Source organism: Centroberyx gerrardi, chromosome 18 (assembly GCF_048128805.1).
Source record: "Centroberyx gerrardi isolate f3 chromosome 18, fCenGer3.hap1.cur.20231027, whole genome shotgun sequence".
Classification (NCBI taxonomy): Eukaryota; Metazoa; Chordata; class Actinopteri; order Beryciformes; family Berycidae; genus Centroberyx; species Centroberyx gerrardi.
Window position 1 is genome coordinate 17,434,405 of NC_136014.1, and position 19,963 is coordinate 17,454,367.

Below are 19,963 nucleotides of genomic sequence, written 5' to 3' on the forward strand. Positions count from 1 at the left end.
TTACAAGTAAGCCATCCAAAGTCAAAATGAAAGTGTTTTATTTATCAAATGCACAGTATAACACAAGGTCATTCTGAACAATGAAATTCTTAGGACAAGGCAAGCAACAACTACGTAGTAGGCATAAGAAAAAAATAAATAAATAAATAAAATAAAATATTAAATGTTAAAAAGAGTCACAAATAAGGGCAAAAATAGCAAAAGTACAGCAGTTCCAGAGCCAGTAAAGATGGGCAATATGAACAGTAAGAATAAGAGTATTAAATATTATAAAGGAGTATTAAATATTATAAATATAAAGTGTAGGAGTGCTATTCTGTGGGTGAGTATGGGGGAGGAGGACTTGGAGGAAATCCCTGACCTGGGCCTTTCACTCCTGCTTTTTTCCTACTCATTGAGATGATCATGTGATCAATGTGATCACTGCTGGTTGAGAAGCCTGATGGCCTGGGGGTAAAAACTGAATGAATCCAATGCTGTTAGTTGCTGACTCGGGACCCTGGGATACCTTGGGTTGGCTGCTGCAGGGGTTCCCAAGCTTTTTCCTATCACAGGCCCCCATGGATTCATTTGGTACGATTTTGTCCTAAGGAACGCCATCTGAGAAGGTTTTTGCTGTTAGGCTGTTCAGCAGAATTAGGGTGAGATCAGGTATAGTGGGATGCTTTTAGGCAAACGCTTCCAGAGAACATGAAAAAAGCTATTTATTAAACCAAGTGATGTTCCTATAAAGTATTTCAAGTCACTGCAACATTTCTGTGTTGAAATTAAATCTAAACAGTCACTAAGTAGTAATCAATATACATTCTCTCATTGTGCTAACGTTTAAGGAGTGGAATAAAAATGAAACTATTCCAATGCCATAGATTGTTAGGCTAATGAATGCTGGAGCTACAGTGCAAACAGCGAGCAGCAGCAGCCTGGCTCTGCGGGTACATGCACTTGCACTTGCACTTGCACGCAGTGGCAAGTGGGAGGCGCTGTAGGGCTTGCATGAGGAAAACGGAGTGGAAGGGGAGGAGCAGCATCGGGAGTAAAGTAGCCACACGGTGTGCCAGTCCGACCAAGCATTCGCTTACATCTCAGATCCGCCGCCGCCGTGCAGCGAGCACATAAAGACGCGTCTGCCAAGTCCCGTCCACTCCACTTGGTGACGTGCAGAGCCGAGCGGAGACCGGACACTTAACGACCAGCGGACAGCCGGTGCCATCAGACAGTGTTGTACATTTCGCTGTAAAATGCAACAGCGGTCTTTGCGGGATAAAGACAGCATTCATACATAAGCGTCGTAGCGAAACAAGGACAAACGCCGGGGGACAGAAGCAGCGAGCAGGGAGGTAAGCGCTCAGTCAGTGGAGCTGGACCACTCGCCACGCTCACTTCATGCAGGCCTATTTTTGATGTGCTTTCTGTCAGGCAGAGTTTAGTCCGTGCACAGGCACTTGTCCTATCGCGAATGGCGTGAATGAATGAGAGGAGGATCATCAGTTGCACTGGCACCCCTTAGCTGAGGACCATAGCCTACCAAATGGTGTGTGCGGCGCTCACGTTGTGCGCAAGCGCTCCTGCGAGAGAGAAAAAACTTCCTGCATGTCTTGGAGCTGCTGACAGAAACTGAGCAGGTTAGCAAAATATCAGTGCATCTCATGCAGTGAGGTAGAGGTAAATATAAAGGTGGGGGAACTAGGAGTGGGTGACAGCCACCAGTATTTAAACAAAAATCAGTTCTATTAAAAAAACATTAAAAAGACCCTATTCTAATGTAACTTAGATATAACCCACTATGAAGTATACTATTGATTTATGTCAGAAAGATTTATGTCAGCCTAAAATGTGTTTTATATTCTGCAAAAGAGAGTAAATTGATTTTATGTGGGTTTGCCCTCCACTTCATCCCTGAATTCATGGATGTGTTTACTGAAATGCACAGCTATACAGAACTGATTTCTCTAAATATCTCAAGTGCACAGGCTGCAGTTGAAACATGTTCTGCACATCCTGGGGCTGTTTGCTTGTTGTACTTGTACACACTCTGCAAAGCGAATGTGTATTTATAAAATCCTCTTATTGTTATTACAGGCTGCAGATTTACCTAGTCCACCGCACAAGACTCATCCGTGTAGTCCAAACAACAACATTACTCATCACAAGCCCCATGTGTTGTTACAGTAGAGAAGTGATTGTGTGTGGCACAGTGCTTTTTTTTTTTTTTTCTCCTAGCAAAAAGTTGGTGATGAATTTAACACTGAATCTATCAATTTCAAAATGCTGGCCGCTCTTTTGTGACAAGCATTGTTTTTGTTTGTGAAAAGGGATTCACAGGAGATTGAAGTTGGAACTCATAATAGCATTATCACATTTAATCAGTAGTCCATATTTAGCATGATTTATGTCACCTGTCATATCTGCATGTGGGATTTGGCACAACACTCTGTCAATCCTCACTGGCCTCGGCACTGATGGCTGTTTACGAGCCCCGGCATCAGCGTGTGTTTCCATATATATAAATGGATGTACAGCCCTGGACCTGAGCGTATGTGTTTCTATTTGTAATTGGATGCATCCCAGTGTGTTTATTGTATTAACCAGCCAAACATGTGGGTCAGGAGCGGGGACACACCTCCATTGATGACATTTGAAAACCTTGCAGGCTATCGTGAATCAACGCAGGGATTAAGGGCTTTAGTCCTATCCTCCCTGAACAGGCAGGGAGCTCTGCACTCGATGAGGTGAGACAATGCATTTGCCTCAGAGCTGGGGCCATTTAGCAGGGTCTTCTCGCCTCATCGATATGACGGAGAGTTGTCTCTGCATATTTAGAATAACCAGTCACTGTAGGTGGATGATTATGCAGCAGCATCAGCGGCAATATAAAGAGGTGTGAGTGTGTGTGTGTGCGTGTCCTCGTAGTCGAAAGCTACAGAGCTGTATAGGCAGGCGAGCTCTCCTGCCTCACCTCTATGGAACTATTGTGATTCCTCTAGTTTGTTACAAGCCTCTTTGCGATAAGCTCAATCAGGGATAATCCTTCTATATCAAACATGATTTAGGCTGGCCTGGAGAAGTGCTTTGGCCTGAGGAATTCATTTAGAAATTACCCCAAGGCATTTATCCTGCTATTAGGAAAGGACAAGCGAAAAAAGACTGTTATTATGGTCAGCAAATTACAATAGCTCTGGGGCATTTTCATGTTGTTTTGTAATGTCACCACATTTTTCCCCAAGAAGAAGAAATGCCCGTTGGTAAAGGATTTAATTTGATTCATACTTTATTTGGTGGGTGTGATTTCTGTATTGGGCTGTTCGTACAGGGAAAGAAGGAAGGCCTGATGAAATATGTACTTGTATTTGGATGAATCGGTGATCCACCCGTTTTTGATTATGGTGAAGGGGGAAAACACGCACCATAGTTTACTGGAGTCCAGAGAACAGTAGCTGTGCCTGGCTCTCCACCGTACATGGTTGTAGAAATCCAGACGGTGTTTTCATTGAACAGTAGTCAGATAAACACAACGGTGCCCGGGCTGTATATGGCAGCAGTTTGGAGGAGGTGGAGCCATTTGCACTGTTTACTGTGTAAAAACTCTTGTCTCTTACAATGCGCTTTGTGTCTGTGTGTTTGTTTTGTGCTGTGTGCACTGACTCACCGAGGCAACATATTTAGTAGGTGAATGTACCTGGCGATTAAACTGATTCTGATTCTGGTAGTGAGCAAGGCCGTTAGCACAGCGGGCATTGAAAGGCCAATTTGGACCAGTACACCCCCCACCAAAAACAAAACGGTTCTAAAGAAGAATTATGTGTGTTTTTATGTCTGCTTTGCTGGACGCCGTGAACTCCATTTCCCCTCATTGCAAGAAGAGTGGGGGGAATTTTCTTCTCAATCAGATTTCAAAGACATGCTCCACCAGAATAAGATTTTTTCTTATTTTTTTTGCAGGACAATCTTAAAATGTTCACTTTTGGTTCATTTTTTGAGAAGAATATAGATATGTTTTACCACTCTAAAGAGGACCTTGAAGATGTAGCGCCTGTTTAAAAAGTCCTTCATAGCCCACTCTAAGTCTGTGTGATTCAATTGCACAAGCATGTTTTTTTCCCCTGCACAAATGTATTCTGAACATAGTTTACCCATCATAATAAAGCAGTGGTGAAAGGTGTGCAAATGTCAGTTCAAAAATGCCTGAGTAGAGATTGAAAGTTAAGAATAAGTGGAAAAATGAACAAGCTCTGGTTGCTCTCACGGCTTGCTCCTTCTTTGGTATTGAATATGTGAGTTCGAAAATGTTCACTGCATTTAGAAAACAGCTGTAATTGTATTGAAATTGGTTTTTTTTTTTTCCAGAAAGGAAATCATACAGTTTCCATACACAGGCATTATATGATTATCTGTATTTTCTACTGAATGAGAAAAATTGCCTTTATATCTATCTTAAATTTGCTATATATAACATTTCCTGAAACATTAGGTCTGAGAAATTTCAATCTTCTGTGATGCTTGTAGATGCTATAGGGAGCCTCGAATGAGCGTATTGCGTGAAAAATTAAATTAATCTCTGTTTTTTTTTTTTTTGCTGCATGTGATGTTCAGATGGTGCTTAAGCCTGAGAGGAGTCCAAGAACCAGCTGAAACTGGAATGCATGGCTTGGCTGCCTTGCACTTACCACACAAACATCAGCAAAATGTAGCCACAGCCAACACCAAATGCACGGGAGGGGTAGGGGCATCGGCAACGTGCTTCATAATTACTGGTCAAATCACCACAAATCACCTCGGATTAACAATAACAACCACATTGTTTTATGCTACGTGACTGTGCTATTGCCCAAAAATTTCAAATATGTAGCGGTTGCCCCATTCATGCGATGTTAATGGGGGCTACATTTTGCTGATGCTTGTATGGCTTTTACCAGAGAACCAAACTATGCATTCCAGTTTAACCCAGTCGTTTTACAGTATACACACACACACACACACACACACACACACACACACACACACACACACACACAGCAGTCCTAGGTTTGGGTCCATGTACCCCTCAAGTTCAGTCTTACCCTCTCAAAACATCTGCCTGTTATTCTATCCCTCTGCTTCTTCTTGTGTCTCTAGAAAGTGTCATTTGAATTCCCTCAGTAACCAATCCTGATAGGAAAATCTATCTTATTGTAGGTAAATTGCTGGTCACATAAGACAAAGCCAAGTTATCTATGGCTGTTGTGCATTCAAACATAACCCATAGCTTAGAGATGGTTTATGGGCCTGAATCGGCACTGAAGGAAGGCTCGGTTGAACTCGGCCATTTGAAAAGATCCAGCCTCTCCTTGATCATCGCGAGTGTCAGAATGTTTGGCCACGTTTATTAGTGTATCAAAGGTAACGGGCTTGATAGCGAAGAGTTGAGAGAATGCTTGATCTTCCCTGAGTTGGAGGGCTGTGTGCTGCTTTGATATCATGTCGATGTGAAGCAATTTGCCTTGAAAGATGGAGGATGAGATCTCAATTCCTAGATAGAGCAAGTAGACAGATCTCCTCCTCGCCTCCTTCTGCCAAAATATAAATGTGTCTAAATAATGCCTAGTGGTAACATTATAAACTGACAATCAATACAATTTTCAAATTTTATTTCTGTAGCCAATTGATCTGGCAACCTGGTAGACTGGTGTAGCGTTGTTGCGAAATAGGGCTACTCTCTGGACAAACAGATGCTTGTTTACACTCCCAATTAAAAAATCGATTGAGATACTGTTGGTTCTCAGGTCATAGCATTGGCTGAAAACCACATGAGGAAAAAAAACAGAATTATCTATCAAAACTGAAAAAAGGCCGACACCATTTTCTAAGGACAATACAATCGGTTCTGTTCATGGTTCAAAAATTTGAGGGGGAGTTTTTCATTTTTATTAACACTGGTGAATCACGCTTCCCCTATTCCCATTGCTTCCTTTTACGGTTTCGTTATTGAGTTTCAGTAGCAGTGATATCTTTGGATTAATATGCTGCTGAATATTTAGCATCGGAGACTATTACAAAGGGTAATATACTTGCTAATGTAGATAGGGCAAAAGGCCATGAGCAAACACCATGGTTCCCAAGCTCTTTAGAGATCAGTGAACTATGAAAGGCAGGCTCTTCAGCTGCCCTCCTGAACACAGTCGCTCAAGGGGTAGTGACGCTGGTATCATATCAGTAAAAAGCCTGGATTTCACTGTTCAGAGACCAGAATGGTCTCAGTTCGCACGAAGCCCTGAACCTCCTACAACCATGGAGATTGAGTCAGCAGCCTGCTTTCAAATGTTACTGTATGCCTCTGAAAATAGGGTTTTGAAGTGATGGAGTCCTTACATTCATTTTAATAGGCTAGAAAATGCTTTGAGCTAATCAAAAAAATATCACCTCATGAATGTTCATGTGTGCAATGATTACTCCTCAGGCTTTTTAACTTTGTTTTAAACAATTTGTAGTTGCTGTAACAATAGATGTTTTCGGCTACATATTTTTTGTGGCTCATTTTATTAAAAAACCCCCAAAAAAAACGTATTATAGTGGCTGTGTTCATCAATATAATTTTCATTATATTAAATTACAAGTGCACTGATGGATACATTCTTAAATTCAAACAAATGCTCAGAGTTTAGTGTTTATTATTATTATTTATTTAACATAAATTTCAATCTATGAAAATCTATAAGACTCTATATCTAATCTATATGACTTGAGAATAGCCAAAGAGTTTTCCAGGTTTGTCTTGTTTACTCTTTATACTGTGTTTACAGAAAAAGCCTGTAGGAAAAGAACTGTTCACTGGATTAAAACATCAAGCAATCACAGCACCACAGACAGCAGTCTTGATTAAGCACATACATTTGTGTGGATCCATGCGTATCGCCCAGCCCAACTGTGCGTAGATATGCTCTAGTTGTTTAGAGCTGTGCCTGATGTCCTGGTGTGATTGTGGCATTAATATTTTCTATGTAGCCCATCAGCTTCGCCTTCCAGGAAGCAGAGCCAAGGCTACGCTGCCCGACAATATGCTGGGACTCATTAGGCCTTGAGCTAGCAAGCTGACACCAAGAGCCAGGGCCAAGGGCCATACTTACCAGATAAGGACCCAATTCCAAATTTACCCATAGCTTCAACCCATCGGCATTTCATCTGGTGTTTGGAAATATTTGGTTTCATGCAAAAACCTCCAGCTAGCCTATTTGAGGGGGAAAATTGAAGCCATTACCATATTTTTAATACCCACACAAACGGCTCGGATACACTTGACACGTTTGGGACGGGGGTAAGGGTTTGGTTTGGAATGGGGCCTGTGAGGCTTCATCTCCAGGCCCCTGCAGGCTGTGACCCCGCTGTGTGGTGAGTGGCTCCATGGGGGGCAGGTTAAGCCTGTTAGCCCCCATGATGACGCTGCAGGTCTGCTCCATGTTTGGGGAAGAGATGGGAGGGAGGTGGACATGGAAAATCTCTCCTGCCTTCTGGCTCGCCACCACCACTGCTGTCGCCATATTTAGTTGTTTATGCAGGCTCCCATTAAGCCTGGCTACTGTAGTAATTCTGCTCTGCGATTATTTGACAGCCATAGCTCCCCTGGCATCTCCTTTATGGACCTCAGTCACTTTAATAAGGTGTATTTTATTATCTTATCTCTACTTTGGAATAAACATCATCTATAATGAAATGTAAAATCTATTCTAGGTATGTCTGGGCTTTTAAAGAGAGAATATGCCAGACATTATTTGAGAGTGCACCGGCCCTTAGGAGGGCATGGGTGTGTTATGTAATAATTTATTTGAAATTGAATAATTGAGTTTGCCTTGAGGAGAAGCGGGGCTTAAAGAAAGGCCTGGTGGAACAGTTCTGAGGTGGAATGTCAGACTCGAACCAGCTCGTCCCGCTTGAGGCTGACCAGACCTCAAATTATCTCAAGAGGCAAACAAATTTTACCGGTCACTGAATTCACTTGAACTCATTTCCCTCTGCCTCTCTTTTCAAAACCACCAGACATTACAAAAATTATTTGAAGCTTGCTACTTTCTTTTGAGTGGTGCCACCACACCGTAGCAGTAATTGGTTTATGTGCTGCAATGTTTGCAGTGTAGTGAGTTTTGACTTTGGCTTTGTTGATTGGTATTCACAAGAAGAGGCATATTAACTCGTCATGATAATACTTGATATCAATCAGGCTTCCACAGTAATCTACTGAAATCATTACATGACCTTTAAACATTATAAAGAATAACTAGAATGAATGGGTTTTAAAAAGCAAAAAAATGAAGTTGCTTGCCTGTGTCTAGCGATGAGATATTTCTACTATGGCTTTTCTCTCTGGGGCTCTGCTCATTCTGCAACTGTGAAGCTCTAAATCATGCGTCTCCATCGATGAATGAATATGTAAATAGTTCAGTTAATGCAAGTATACATAACGACGACTTACAGTCAGGTCTAATTTGCATACTCCAACAGTGAAAGTTGAAAGGTGGCTCTTGAGTTAAGAGGATACATAAATCATGTGTGTGTGGGTGGTGTGATGTGAATCTATAATGGCGTCCTATTTACAACCTGTTTGCATTAGCCTGTATGACATGTATTTTTCCAGGGACTAAAATGGCATTTATATATATATTGGCCCGAACCCAACCACCTAATGCTATGATGCATGTACTAAAGCTTTGATTAATTCACATTGGCAGTAGACCTTCCTTGTATAAATAGCTGGAGCACAATGACCGGGATCATTAACTGTATTTTGTAATTACTGCACAACATCTGGCAGGAAATAGTTGATAAATTAAAACTGATTGTGATTTACCGGTTGCGAAAATGTATTTTTGCTGCCTATGTTATGTTGTCCAGGTGATGCCATTGATACACAGCGAATGGTTAAAAATTCACTTGAACATGTTGCCAATGGGTTACACAAACAAATATGAAAATGGGACAAGTGTCTATTGATATTAGTTGCAGTGGATAGGGGAAAAAATGAAGTAGCAGTTACGGGGACATTGCTCATACTACCGCCTCTGTTCAAATGGAACCGTGGTTACTTAACTTCGCTTTACATCCTCACGGTTCATTGGTGTGGACTTGAAAGCCGGGCAATTATTGCTTGTATCTGCAGCCAGGGAAATGAACAGTGAAAATCATAGAGAAGTAAACTCCTGCTTGGAAAGGCATAAAGGACAGTGTTTCTGCTTGGTCTCTGCGCTGCTAGTATATTTTATGTGCTGCAGTTTGGGTGTTCCTTGTATTCAAAGACACACAGAAATTTGGCTGTGATAAAACTGACCATAATGTTAATAGACTTCTGCTGAAGGTGCCATTGTAAAGATATCTTTTGTCATAGCTGGGCACCCGTGGGCCTTTGTGTAATTTTATAGCTTTCTTGAGGAGACATTTCTATTTTTCTGCATTAGCAAGATAGGCCTATCCATTCTCCTCTCAGAACATGAATTCATTGGCCTTTGGAAATGTAGCCTTTGGATCTTACGAGAAAAATCTTTTTACTGTAGCGCAGCTAGTCAATAGTCATTTGACAATCTGGCTGGCATAAGGCCGCTCAGAATTTCCTTGCAGTTTTGAGAGTGGTCACTTATCTCTTTTCCTGATCATATCAGAAATTTTTCAAGTTGTGTGCTTCATTTCTGAGACTATACATTCACTGTCAAATGAATAGTCCACTTGAAAACAGCCCCAGCAGCCTCTTTAGAATGGAGCCAATGTGATGCCAGCCAAGTTTGATTATTAATGGCGGTTCTCTATCTCTCAGGCCCTAATTGGTCTCTGCTGATTGCTGAGCATTCTGATTAAGAAATGCCATTAAAATTGATGTATTATGCCTCGAAGTCTGTTTCACAGTTAGATAGCTGCTTCAATCAATTGATAATTACGTAGATGATTTATTGCTGGAGTTCATTTTGACAAGTTTACAATAATTGGCACGATACAACGTTTTCTATACACCCTGTGAATGAGAGTGCTGGCTTCTTGAGCAAAATAAATTGAACATTTTCCTTTTAATTATGTTGTGTTAGTGTTGCAGCGTACCCAGAAAACATTTCAAAGTTCCACAGTATTTGTATCCAGGTGAAGATTAATATTTTCTTTGATATTCTAGGCATTATCAATCAGTTACTATCAATTATCAATTATTGTGGCATTTTCTCATTTTAAATGTCGCCCACGTGTGGCATTTGACTCAAACTGTGTGTTGTGTTACAGAAATGCAAATGCATGCTTGGAGCAAGAGGAGACAAAATATAAATCTATAGGGAGAAGTCAATGAGGTAGTTAATGATCTTGCATTGTGTGGAGTAATGGAAAAACATCTCTAATGTCATGGCAAAGTAAACATTTTTCCTGTGGGCTTTCATCTCATTTTCTAATAAAAAAAAAAAAAATTGGCCTAGTGACTTAAGAAGGTAGTAAAGTATTTTCAGGTTTTTGTCTACACACTATCCTGCCTAACGGTTAACTTGCTCAATATAAGGACTGGTCATACAGTATTTTGAATTTATGTTACAGTAAGCCTATAACTTTATTGTGTATTTTTTTGTCTGACAGCAGCGTATAAATGCAAATCTACAGTTATTGTAGTTAGTTATTGTAATCTCACTTTGTCATAAGATGAAGAGAGCTGGCAGCAGAACACAGTAGTCTATTAAAATATAATCTTATCCATTACCGTTTCTGTAATTATTTCTATAATAAATGTAATACTCCTTTTACAAACTTTAATTATTAATACTATTGCAATTAGCATTATATTAATATTAAGACTATTAGAGAAACAACCATATGTCAAAATAAATTTGTTTTGACTTATTCACAGTGCAACAGCAGACAGTTTTTACTTCCATAAACTGATGGTGGAAAGAATTGGTTTTATACTAGTGAGCTACTGTCTTTTATCATCCCCTCGAGAAAGATTTGGCAAGGTAGCTATTTCCATTCCTGCACAATCATCATAATGGAAATCAGACAGTTTTTTTGAGGACTAAAGAAACACCTTCATCCTCCATATTTCATCTTAAAGGCACAATCCAGTCAAAATCATGTTCTACAGACTATTAAGTCCAATGTGATGTATGTCAGTTGGAAGTAGAGTCAGCAAGCTATGATGAATGAGCGTTCAATAACAGTTCAACACTTTGAAAATGTTTCCCTGCCTGCTCTGACTCAAACACAGGCTTCTGTTCTTCAACTCTGTTTGAGAACGGTCTATATCATCTGTAAATTATTTTTACGGAGAGCAGATAGTCTGCCATTTTCAAGAATTTTAATCATTATTTGGCAGTAAACCATGACGAAAAAGACGGGAAAAGCAAGGAAAGGGAGAAATGTAACAGCAGATCATGAGCTGGGAATCAAACCCGTGCCGTCACATGTGGCATGCAGATGACTTCTTCAAACTCAAACTTGGGAATTTCCCAGCACAACCACAGTCCTCAGCGGTCAGTTGGGGGTTGAATGCCTTGCTCAAAGACACTTCAGCAGTAGTTTCATTTTCCCCACCAAGACTTTCCTGCAGGTCTGAGGAGCCAAACTGGCAACTCTAATCACAAACCTAGGACCGTGCATTGTGAGTTGCATGTCATGTTTCTAATATAACTAATAAGAAATAAGTTATTTCACACAGCTGTCTTACAAGGCATTTTCAATGGAAGCAAAAAAGGGAAAATTCCTTCCTCGGATCCTCTTAGACTATTTTGTATCATCAAATTGTGATGCATTCCAGGAGTTATTTTGTGTTGTAATTTACCTTTTTGGTGTAACCACTTTCCCTGAATCTGCCTTGTCTACTTCTGCCTCAGTTAGTGATTTCCTCCATTTCCCAGAATGCCTTTCGACAAGCCCCAGAGAACATGCCTGAGCATTTCAGCTGTTGGTTTTATGTACAGGTAGAGAGAGCAATAGCAAAAACAATTTGAGAGTGAGAGGTTTTCCAGTCGAGAGTCGCGCTCCTTAACCAAAATGCAACCTGTCTTGTGGCTGCATTGCATTCAGGTCTATTGATGCTGTTGGTCTCTCTTCCTCTTTAAAGATGATTGTTGAACTTCGGTCTAGATAGAAGCCTCGCTCTTTGATTCTGAGGGACTGACACCAAAAACTGGTGTTTAACGTTGATGTTTTTGAAAATTAAAATGATTTTTTTTGCGTTGGAAATATCTCTATGTGACGTCACGTTGTTTACGTTTAGCCAGTCATCCATGGTCATAAGAAAAATACACCACCAAACAACAAATGGATCCAACAATGTAAGGCACATCGGCAATATTTTATTTAATTTTTTTAGTTTTAGGGTGGATGTTTTCTTTAAAAGTACAAAGAGCTTAGCTTGCTACATTGATATATTTTTTTTGTTTTAATTCACAATGAAATAAAAGTACTCACGGATGTCTATCAGGTACAGTTTTCTTTTTGAAGACTGTTTGATTTAGCCCTTGTATAACACTACAATTCCAGAGGCACCGTCTCTCTCTCTCTCTCTCCCTCTCCCTCTCTCTCTCTCTCTCACACACACACACACACACACACACACACACAGAGAGAGAAAGAGAGAGAAAGAGAGAGAAAGAGATGGTGTCATGGCTCTGATCATGCTGTGGTGACTTCCAAAGGCTGCCACCGTGGAGGAGTGAGAAGGTCGTTGTTTACGAACACCAGCGCCGTTGTTGCGTTCGACAATGAAGGTCTTTGAAGTGTCGTCTCCCGTACAAAAACCCCTCTGCTTTGTCGTCATCTAAAAAAAGCAGCGCTTTCAGTTTCCAATCTAACATTAACTGTTGTTTTTTTTTTTATGTTCACTCAGGCTATCATTTGCTACCACTCCCTGAGAGCCTGTTCCAACTGCAGCCATGCATTCACTTTGACCTTTACATTGCAGTCTTATCTGGCGTTGACCTCCGATGTTATCCCAGGACGTTTGGACTGTTGGTTATTGATAGGTCTTGCACAGTAGCGCACCTCTCCATGGAGCCATTTGTCTGTTCTGTAGACCAAAGATTACACTAATAAATCTCTTGATGGGGATCGCTTCTCACTTCGATGGATTTTTTCATTTATTTATTTATTTTTTTGAGTGAAAGGATGACTGATTTTTGCCGTCTAGCAGCTGGCGTACATGAGAATGATAGGGCCAGCTTCAGAAATGTTTTCATTTTCAGTTTAAATGCCTCACCTTATTCACCAATGCTGCTGTTATTGTTTTCACAGGTGTAGACGGCAATACTCAAAAGATCTAATTTGTCTGTGATGAGCATCCCCATCCACCAGAGACCAAAGGTACGGTAAGATATCAAAAGCTCATTATCTCATGTCCCAATAAACATTTCATTATGCCACAGAAAAACAAACCACACAGGGTGATACAAAAGAGCGATGAAGTATGAGCAGGTGATGTTCTGCCTCATTGTTGTATTGTACCTATGGTGTTTTCTCATGGCATCTTTTTCTAATAATTCTCATTTTTAGTGATTTTACTGGCATATCAAGCTATTAAAAATTCCTTTTATTTAGAAAAAAAAAATCAAATCATAAATTGTATTCCTTTGCTGAAAATTGTTTAACCAGATACAATTCCAGTTTATTTTACACACATTATTTTCTAATAAAACATCAAAATTGAGCAAATTTATTGTGGAATTTTCCAATCGGGCTTAATGTGCACTACTTCATCCTTTGGTCCAGCTTACTGTGTGTATGTGTACATTCTCTGCGGTGCTGGCCTGGTTTAGTGGGGGGTTGATTCACTGGAAATATTTGATTCATGGCGTCATTAATTCTGCTTGACTTCCCTGCCGTGTCCAGAAAATGACCCGTGTCTGTCTTTGTTTCTCCTCCTGCAAAGATCTGGCAATTCTGTCAGCAAGCAAAACCAACTCAGTCGCCGAGCAATTATGGGGTTAGAGTGTGATCCCGGGTCATTAAGAGATAGGATTACTCCTGGACTGAAGGACCCCAGGAATGTACAGACCCCTCTGGTGGTCTGCTCACTGCTGATGAAATAGAATTGAATTAATGGGGTTACCCACTGCGAGGACTGATTAAAACGACACACTGCCTTTGATCCCGGAGTGAGGTGACCAGGCCTGCGTCCCAGAGGCACATGGGGGGTGGGGCTTTTGTGTGTGTGTGTGCGTGTGTATGTATGTGTATGTGTTACGTTTGGCGGTGCCCGTCCCGGGTCAGTGCGTCGCTGATTAACACGACTCATTATGTGTGCTCTTTGTTGGGGACCAATCCCCACTGGGGGGCTTCAGGTGCAAAATCACTCTGTGCTGTTTGGTCAGTGGTCTGTGTAAGCCTGCTCACATCATGGCTTCCCTGGTCCAAAAGTTGTGATGGGCCACGCTACATTCAGCTTTCACAGCGTGGCAAATTAGTTCTATTGCCATACACATTTGAAAAGCCTAGGGGTGTGATCACACCTGCAGTTCGTTTCCTTTGGTCCGAGCCATAGCTGAAAAGTTGACTTTGTTACATTTTTGTATTTTGTTTGTTTAAGTTCACACCTCCCCAATTACAAGCGAACCAGGGCTTGTAACCAGAAGTCACATGGACTCACGTAGCTTGTTTATTGGCCAGAGTTTTGGTGACCTGTCATCCTATGAGGTTAGAGAGTTTGGCGGCTGGAGGGACTCAAAACAATCTGATTTCAGTCCCTGTAACTTTAGCCAAGCATCATGGGCTTGTCTTCGCTTTTTGCCATAATTTACCTTTTCCGGTGTATATCTCCGGTACATATCAAATAAAAACACATGAAGAAATAGTTGAATATGAGCATCAGTCCAGACTGTGGTTTCCCCTCAGTTCACTGTGTTATGCTAGGCTTTCCAAGCATGAGTAACTGCTGGCTATCAAATGTCTCCTTATGTCCATAAAACTGAGAGCGTTTTTCGGTCGTTTCCTGTAGTTGGTATTATTATGTTCTTACTCCTAATGAATCACACCGCAGTTTGCTTGGAAGAGGACCGAGACCTGCATTTTCCTGGTGTTGTTATTTTGTACAGTTCGCATGGCATTGTTCTCACGTGCCCAAAGGAACCGAACGAATGCTCCGGAGTTTGACTAAACCACTCCAGACACGCTTGTTGTGAATGCGCCCCAAAATCAACACAACACAGTTACGAAAACAAATAAATAAAGAATAATATCTTCCTAGAGCTTGGCAGAGAAATGACGAATCCAATTGATCAAAAATGTATCGCTGCCTCTTGCTGCATGCCTGCTACCTGAATTTAAACAGGAACACAACACAGCAATGGTTGTGTTTTTTTTTTGTTTTTTTTTTTTGCTTTTTTTTGTGCCGCATACCTTGGAAAGTAATGGTCATCATCACCCTTGTTTGCCCGGCAGTGTGCTGTTTACGTTGGGCCCCCAGACGGTAAGCTGGAGCTGTCTGCTGGAATCATTCTCATGGCCGCCTCGCGTAATGATAGATGACAAGCTCCTGCAAGGAGGAAAACTGGTCTCCTGGTAGCAGGCAGAGCCGCTCAGACAAAGGTGCCATCAGCCGGCATGCCAACCTGCTGCACTGGTCTGGGCAGGGAGGTTGGAGGTGGCAGTGGCTAAAGGACCGGCGGGGGCTTTACGCCAGCTGATGAGAGGGAAAGCTACACCTCTCCACTTGAGGAGGGCAGTTAATTATAGTGCAGCGTGTGCAGTGACTCATTCCTTTATAGTGAATATTAATAAAATGTGGTCACCTTTTTTTCTAGGTGAACCAGTAGTTCCAGGTTTCCCTTACAGTATAAACAAGACTAACCTAGACCTACATCATTCCCCCTGAGCATTAGTTTTGTAAAACATTCAATTATACAGGATCACATTTCTTCAGCCCCAGTCATGAAGTTAAGCACCTTTTGGGGGTGCTCTCTGGATCAGTGGATGCTGGGCTGGCCTGTGGCATTATGCCGGTCTGGGCAAAATGGCAAAATGCTGTCCCTTACCAGTGGTAATTATAACCAATAACCTCGGTTTATAATGACACTAATATTTGCTATATTTTAAATTAGTTGGTTTACCTAGATTAAATTAATGTACTGTGTATGTATGTGTGTGTGTGTGTGTGTGTGTGTGTATAAGTTTAATTTTCACATTTTATAGGCATACAATATCCATAATTAAAAAGAAAGAGAACACCACATAATTAGAGTGTGTAGCCCTCTCTCTGCCTAACGGACAGGCCTGCTGTGAACGAATAAAGGCGTAAAAATGCACTCTCAGTGTTAAGTTTGAGTCACGGCTCATTGCCTGTTACATGCCTTCTCCCACTCTCTCCTGCCACTTTCCCCCAGTATTGTTCAGTTCAGCAGAAATAGCCTCAAAATATAGCTGCTACCAACAATGAACTAGTTACTACAGCATGACCAAGAATACACTGAGCTCCCTGACTGCCCCGCAAGGCATGGTGGGTATTGGAGTCTTCGTTATTATCACAACACACCAGAAGTTCAACTGGCTGTATTCTGTTCAGATGTCAACATGTCAGCATTTGGCTCGGTAAATATCTTTAAAATGATGTTTCTGACCAATTTGTAGAATTTCAAGTGGATTGATTACTTTGTCATGATTTTACAGTCAGTTGAACATCTTGTGCAAATTTTAAAAAGGTTAATAACATGGCTGTTTATGGAACGATCCCTTAGTTTGCCACCCTTTGCAGTTAATTAGGAGATGAATCTGAGACATTTTTCATAAAATCCAAAAATGTTCAGCATGTCCTGATAGATATACCAAGATTCACATTTCTGTAACTAATAGTGCGGCGGGGCCAAGCCTTCGACTTTGAGGGCTTACTATAGCGCCCCCTATGTGACAATCAGTGCCATTCTTTGTGTCCAGGTTATGAGTCACCAGGACTATCTATGTGCCTACTATGACATAAGAGCAATTATTTGACTACGATCATTTATGTTGAAAACTCAATAAAAAAAATTATAAAAAAAAAAAAAGGACTATCTATGTGCCAAGTTACCAATGTAATGCCTGATTTATTGGACTGGATTTAGAATAATAATAATAGTAGGAATCACCGCTGACGCTGTGGTAACCTCATAATGTTAAACACCCTTCTTAAAATCCTGCCTTGGAGTCAGCTTGGTGAAGAGCCTCCACCTACCAGCATTAAGGCAAGAAGGTGGGCTGTCCTCGCCTGCTGACAAAGGGAGAAAAGTGCTGGCGCACCCTTGAGAAGGGCATTTAACTGGATGCAGCTCAGTGAAGTACTTAGCTGTAAAGACAGAAAATGATGTGGGTCGTCTTGGGTAAAGGTATGTGCTAAGCAGAAAAGTAATGATACTAATGATGTGACCTCTGACCTCGGCCGCCATGAGGTGCATGCCTGATATTGTCTGTGCTGCTGAGAGCAATCAGGTGCGCAAGAAGGAGGGAAAGGAGAACAGGAGGAGCAAGGTCAGGCTTTCACCAGCTCCCCCTCTGCCATTCAAGAGCCGGCCTCAATGCCACTGCCGTAATGATAAAATGGCTTCCTCCTTCTGTATGGGATCACATTCACATGCTGTTGCCAGACCTCAACGGTGGTAGAACACAAACACACATGCATAAATAGCAGACATAGAAACACAGATCTTGGATCGCACTGTCACACTTACCCAGTTATATTGCTATCACATAAACAGTGAAGCATTGTCTCCCACACGCCCCCAGAGCGATTAAGACGTAGGGCACAGCATGGGGTCGGGTGGTGGTTAAAGGAGCATAGAATCCCAAGAGGCTGCCACAGACACACACAGACACACACACAGACACACACACACATTCTCTTCCCCCCTGGGGGGCAGCTGCACAGCAGGGGTCACAACATGGCATCTCATCCAGGCCATTGAGCCTAATATCTGTGAATGGGCCATGCTGGCATGCAGGCATAATCAGCAGTAGCATTAGTGTTGACTTGGCTCCTTTAACTGCCATTAGGGAGTATGCACTAGCATAAACACATCTTAAGGGAGAGGGGAAAAAAAGCCCACAGGATTTACCAAATATTAACACTTTGCATGTAACCACTTATCCAAAGTGTCCTCACTGCGGGTGGGGGGTTGGATTTCAAAGCAGCTCTCCCTCCTTCTACATTTTGAATGACGTAACGATCAGATAGGCTGTGCTCATGCTCGTCACAGGATAATACTCTGCTCTACTTTGCTGTTAGGCCTGATGACATCACTGTCATGTACTCGCAGTGATGTTTGAGTATTGCCAGTTTTAAAAGCTGCTTTGTGTAGTTTTTCGAATAGCACATTATAAATCGAATAGGCTTCTAAAAAAGCCCTTGGTTTTATAGCAGCAGCCCATTATAAGCTTTCCACCAAGAAAAGCATATTTTTTTAACTAGTGTGAAAATGTCACTTGCCATTCCACTGGAAAGAAACTCGATGTTTGAAACCTTCCATATCCTCTGAAATAAAAGCACCAAGCGGCAGTGACAGCTGCAATTTATTGATAGAATCATGATGTGCTGTTTCAATAAAGAAATACCAGACTTTAAGAAAACACACCTTTTTTATGCAAAATCATTCAATTCAGCAGTCGGGTATCAGGAAACATGCTACCTTGGGTTGTATTTTTTTATTATTAAAAAAGCCCCTTTAAAAAAATCTCCTTTTAGTTGCTTTTTAAGTGCGCTTAAATCGGCAGTTCAGTGGGTGAGTGTGAGTGGAATGCTTTGACATGATGCAAAGAGAAAGCTGAAAAATGTTCAGCATCACCAGCTGTCCATCCATCCATCCATCTATCCGTCCAAGAAACCCTGTCAGCCGTGGTTTGCCTGAGCTCTGTGTTGCCAAACCTTCACTTTCCCTTTGGTGAAGATGTCCTGCAGGCCAGTGATATCAAGCAGCCGGCGTTGCCATTTCAGAGCATATAGTATGTCTGTCATGTCAGCTGTCTTATTTAAGAATATCTCCATGTGAGCTTTCCCTGTGCATCTTGATGCAAATGTTGCCATATCGATTTTTCTACCGGGTGTCTGTGCTCCGGAGAGGCACGATGGCATGATCCATATTTCAAGCCTTACTGTGTCTCATTAGTGGCCCTACAATAAATCCATGATATTGTAAGATGGTTATCGCTGCAGATAAGGCATATTGTTTCACTTAACGTCATGAACAGTGCTCCGCTCCAGCTTCAATATAAAAAGCTTTGTGCTCCAGGAAGTTAAAAGTAATATCATCCTTGCAGAACACTAAACATTATTTTATTTCATCATCTTATATTTCGGTTTTGTTCTCCCCTTCTGATACTCTACAATAGCCTCTATGGAAATGCAGTAAGTTGTCATATGATTTTTTTGTCTTTTTTTTTTTTTTTACATCTCGCTGACAATGTATTGTACAGTATGGGACAATAACATCTACACTGATGCTGAGAAAATGCACATATAAAATTAAGAGTATTATACTGTTTTAGAAATAATGATAATGCTTTATTTATATAGCACTTTTCAAAACGAATGTTACAAAGTGCTTCAAAACGGAAGGTGATAAAAGCAGTGTATCCAGACAACAAGTCAAAACTCATTGCTATTCCTTCACATTCCTTCCTATTCTTTGCTTGCTGAATTTGACCAAACATTTTCATTTTTCAGTTGGCTTGAGCTGTTTAGCAGGAATACAAAGACGTGATCGCTTTTCTTTGCCTTCTGGATCGAGCTATTGCACATTGCAGCGATCCTTTTGTCCAGCATCAGTCAGGAAACACTGACGTCGTAAATAGCCACGGTCATCTTATCCAGCCTCTGTCAGATTCACCAAGATACTTTTGAAAGGAAGCAATTTCCATGCTCGGTGTGAAAACTCCTCTTTAACCTTCATTACATTCCTGCTCTCTAACTACCAAATGTTCTCCGCTGAAATTAATTTCCCAACAGGGACTCTTATCAAAGAATTCAAATGTACTGTCTTATCATCCGTGGTCAATGGGTCTGCTTGAAAATTTACTCTGA

General features: G+C 41.2%; 1 protein-coding gene across 1 annotated transcript in view; it reads left to right on the forward strand.

The window, feature by feature from the left end:
* Nucleotides 1–1,207: 1,207 nt before the first annotated feature.
* The window catches only part of klhl29 (kelch like family member 29), a 195,649-nt gene continuing 176,893 nt past the window's right edge, over nucleotides 1,208–19,963 (forward strand). Inside the window, exons 1-2 of the mRNA XM_078289746.1 lie at nucleotides 1,208–1,337; nucleotides 13,219–13,287. The gene's annotated coding sequence lies outside the window, so the exon portion shown is untranslated. The remainder of the gene's footprint in view (nucleotides 1,338–13,218; nucleotides 13,288–19,963) is intronic.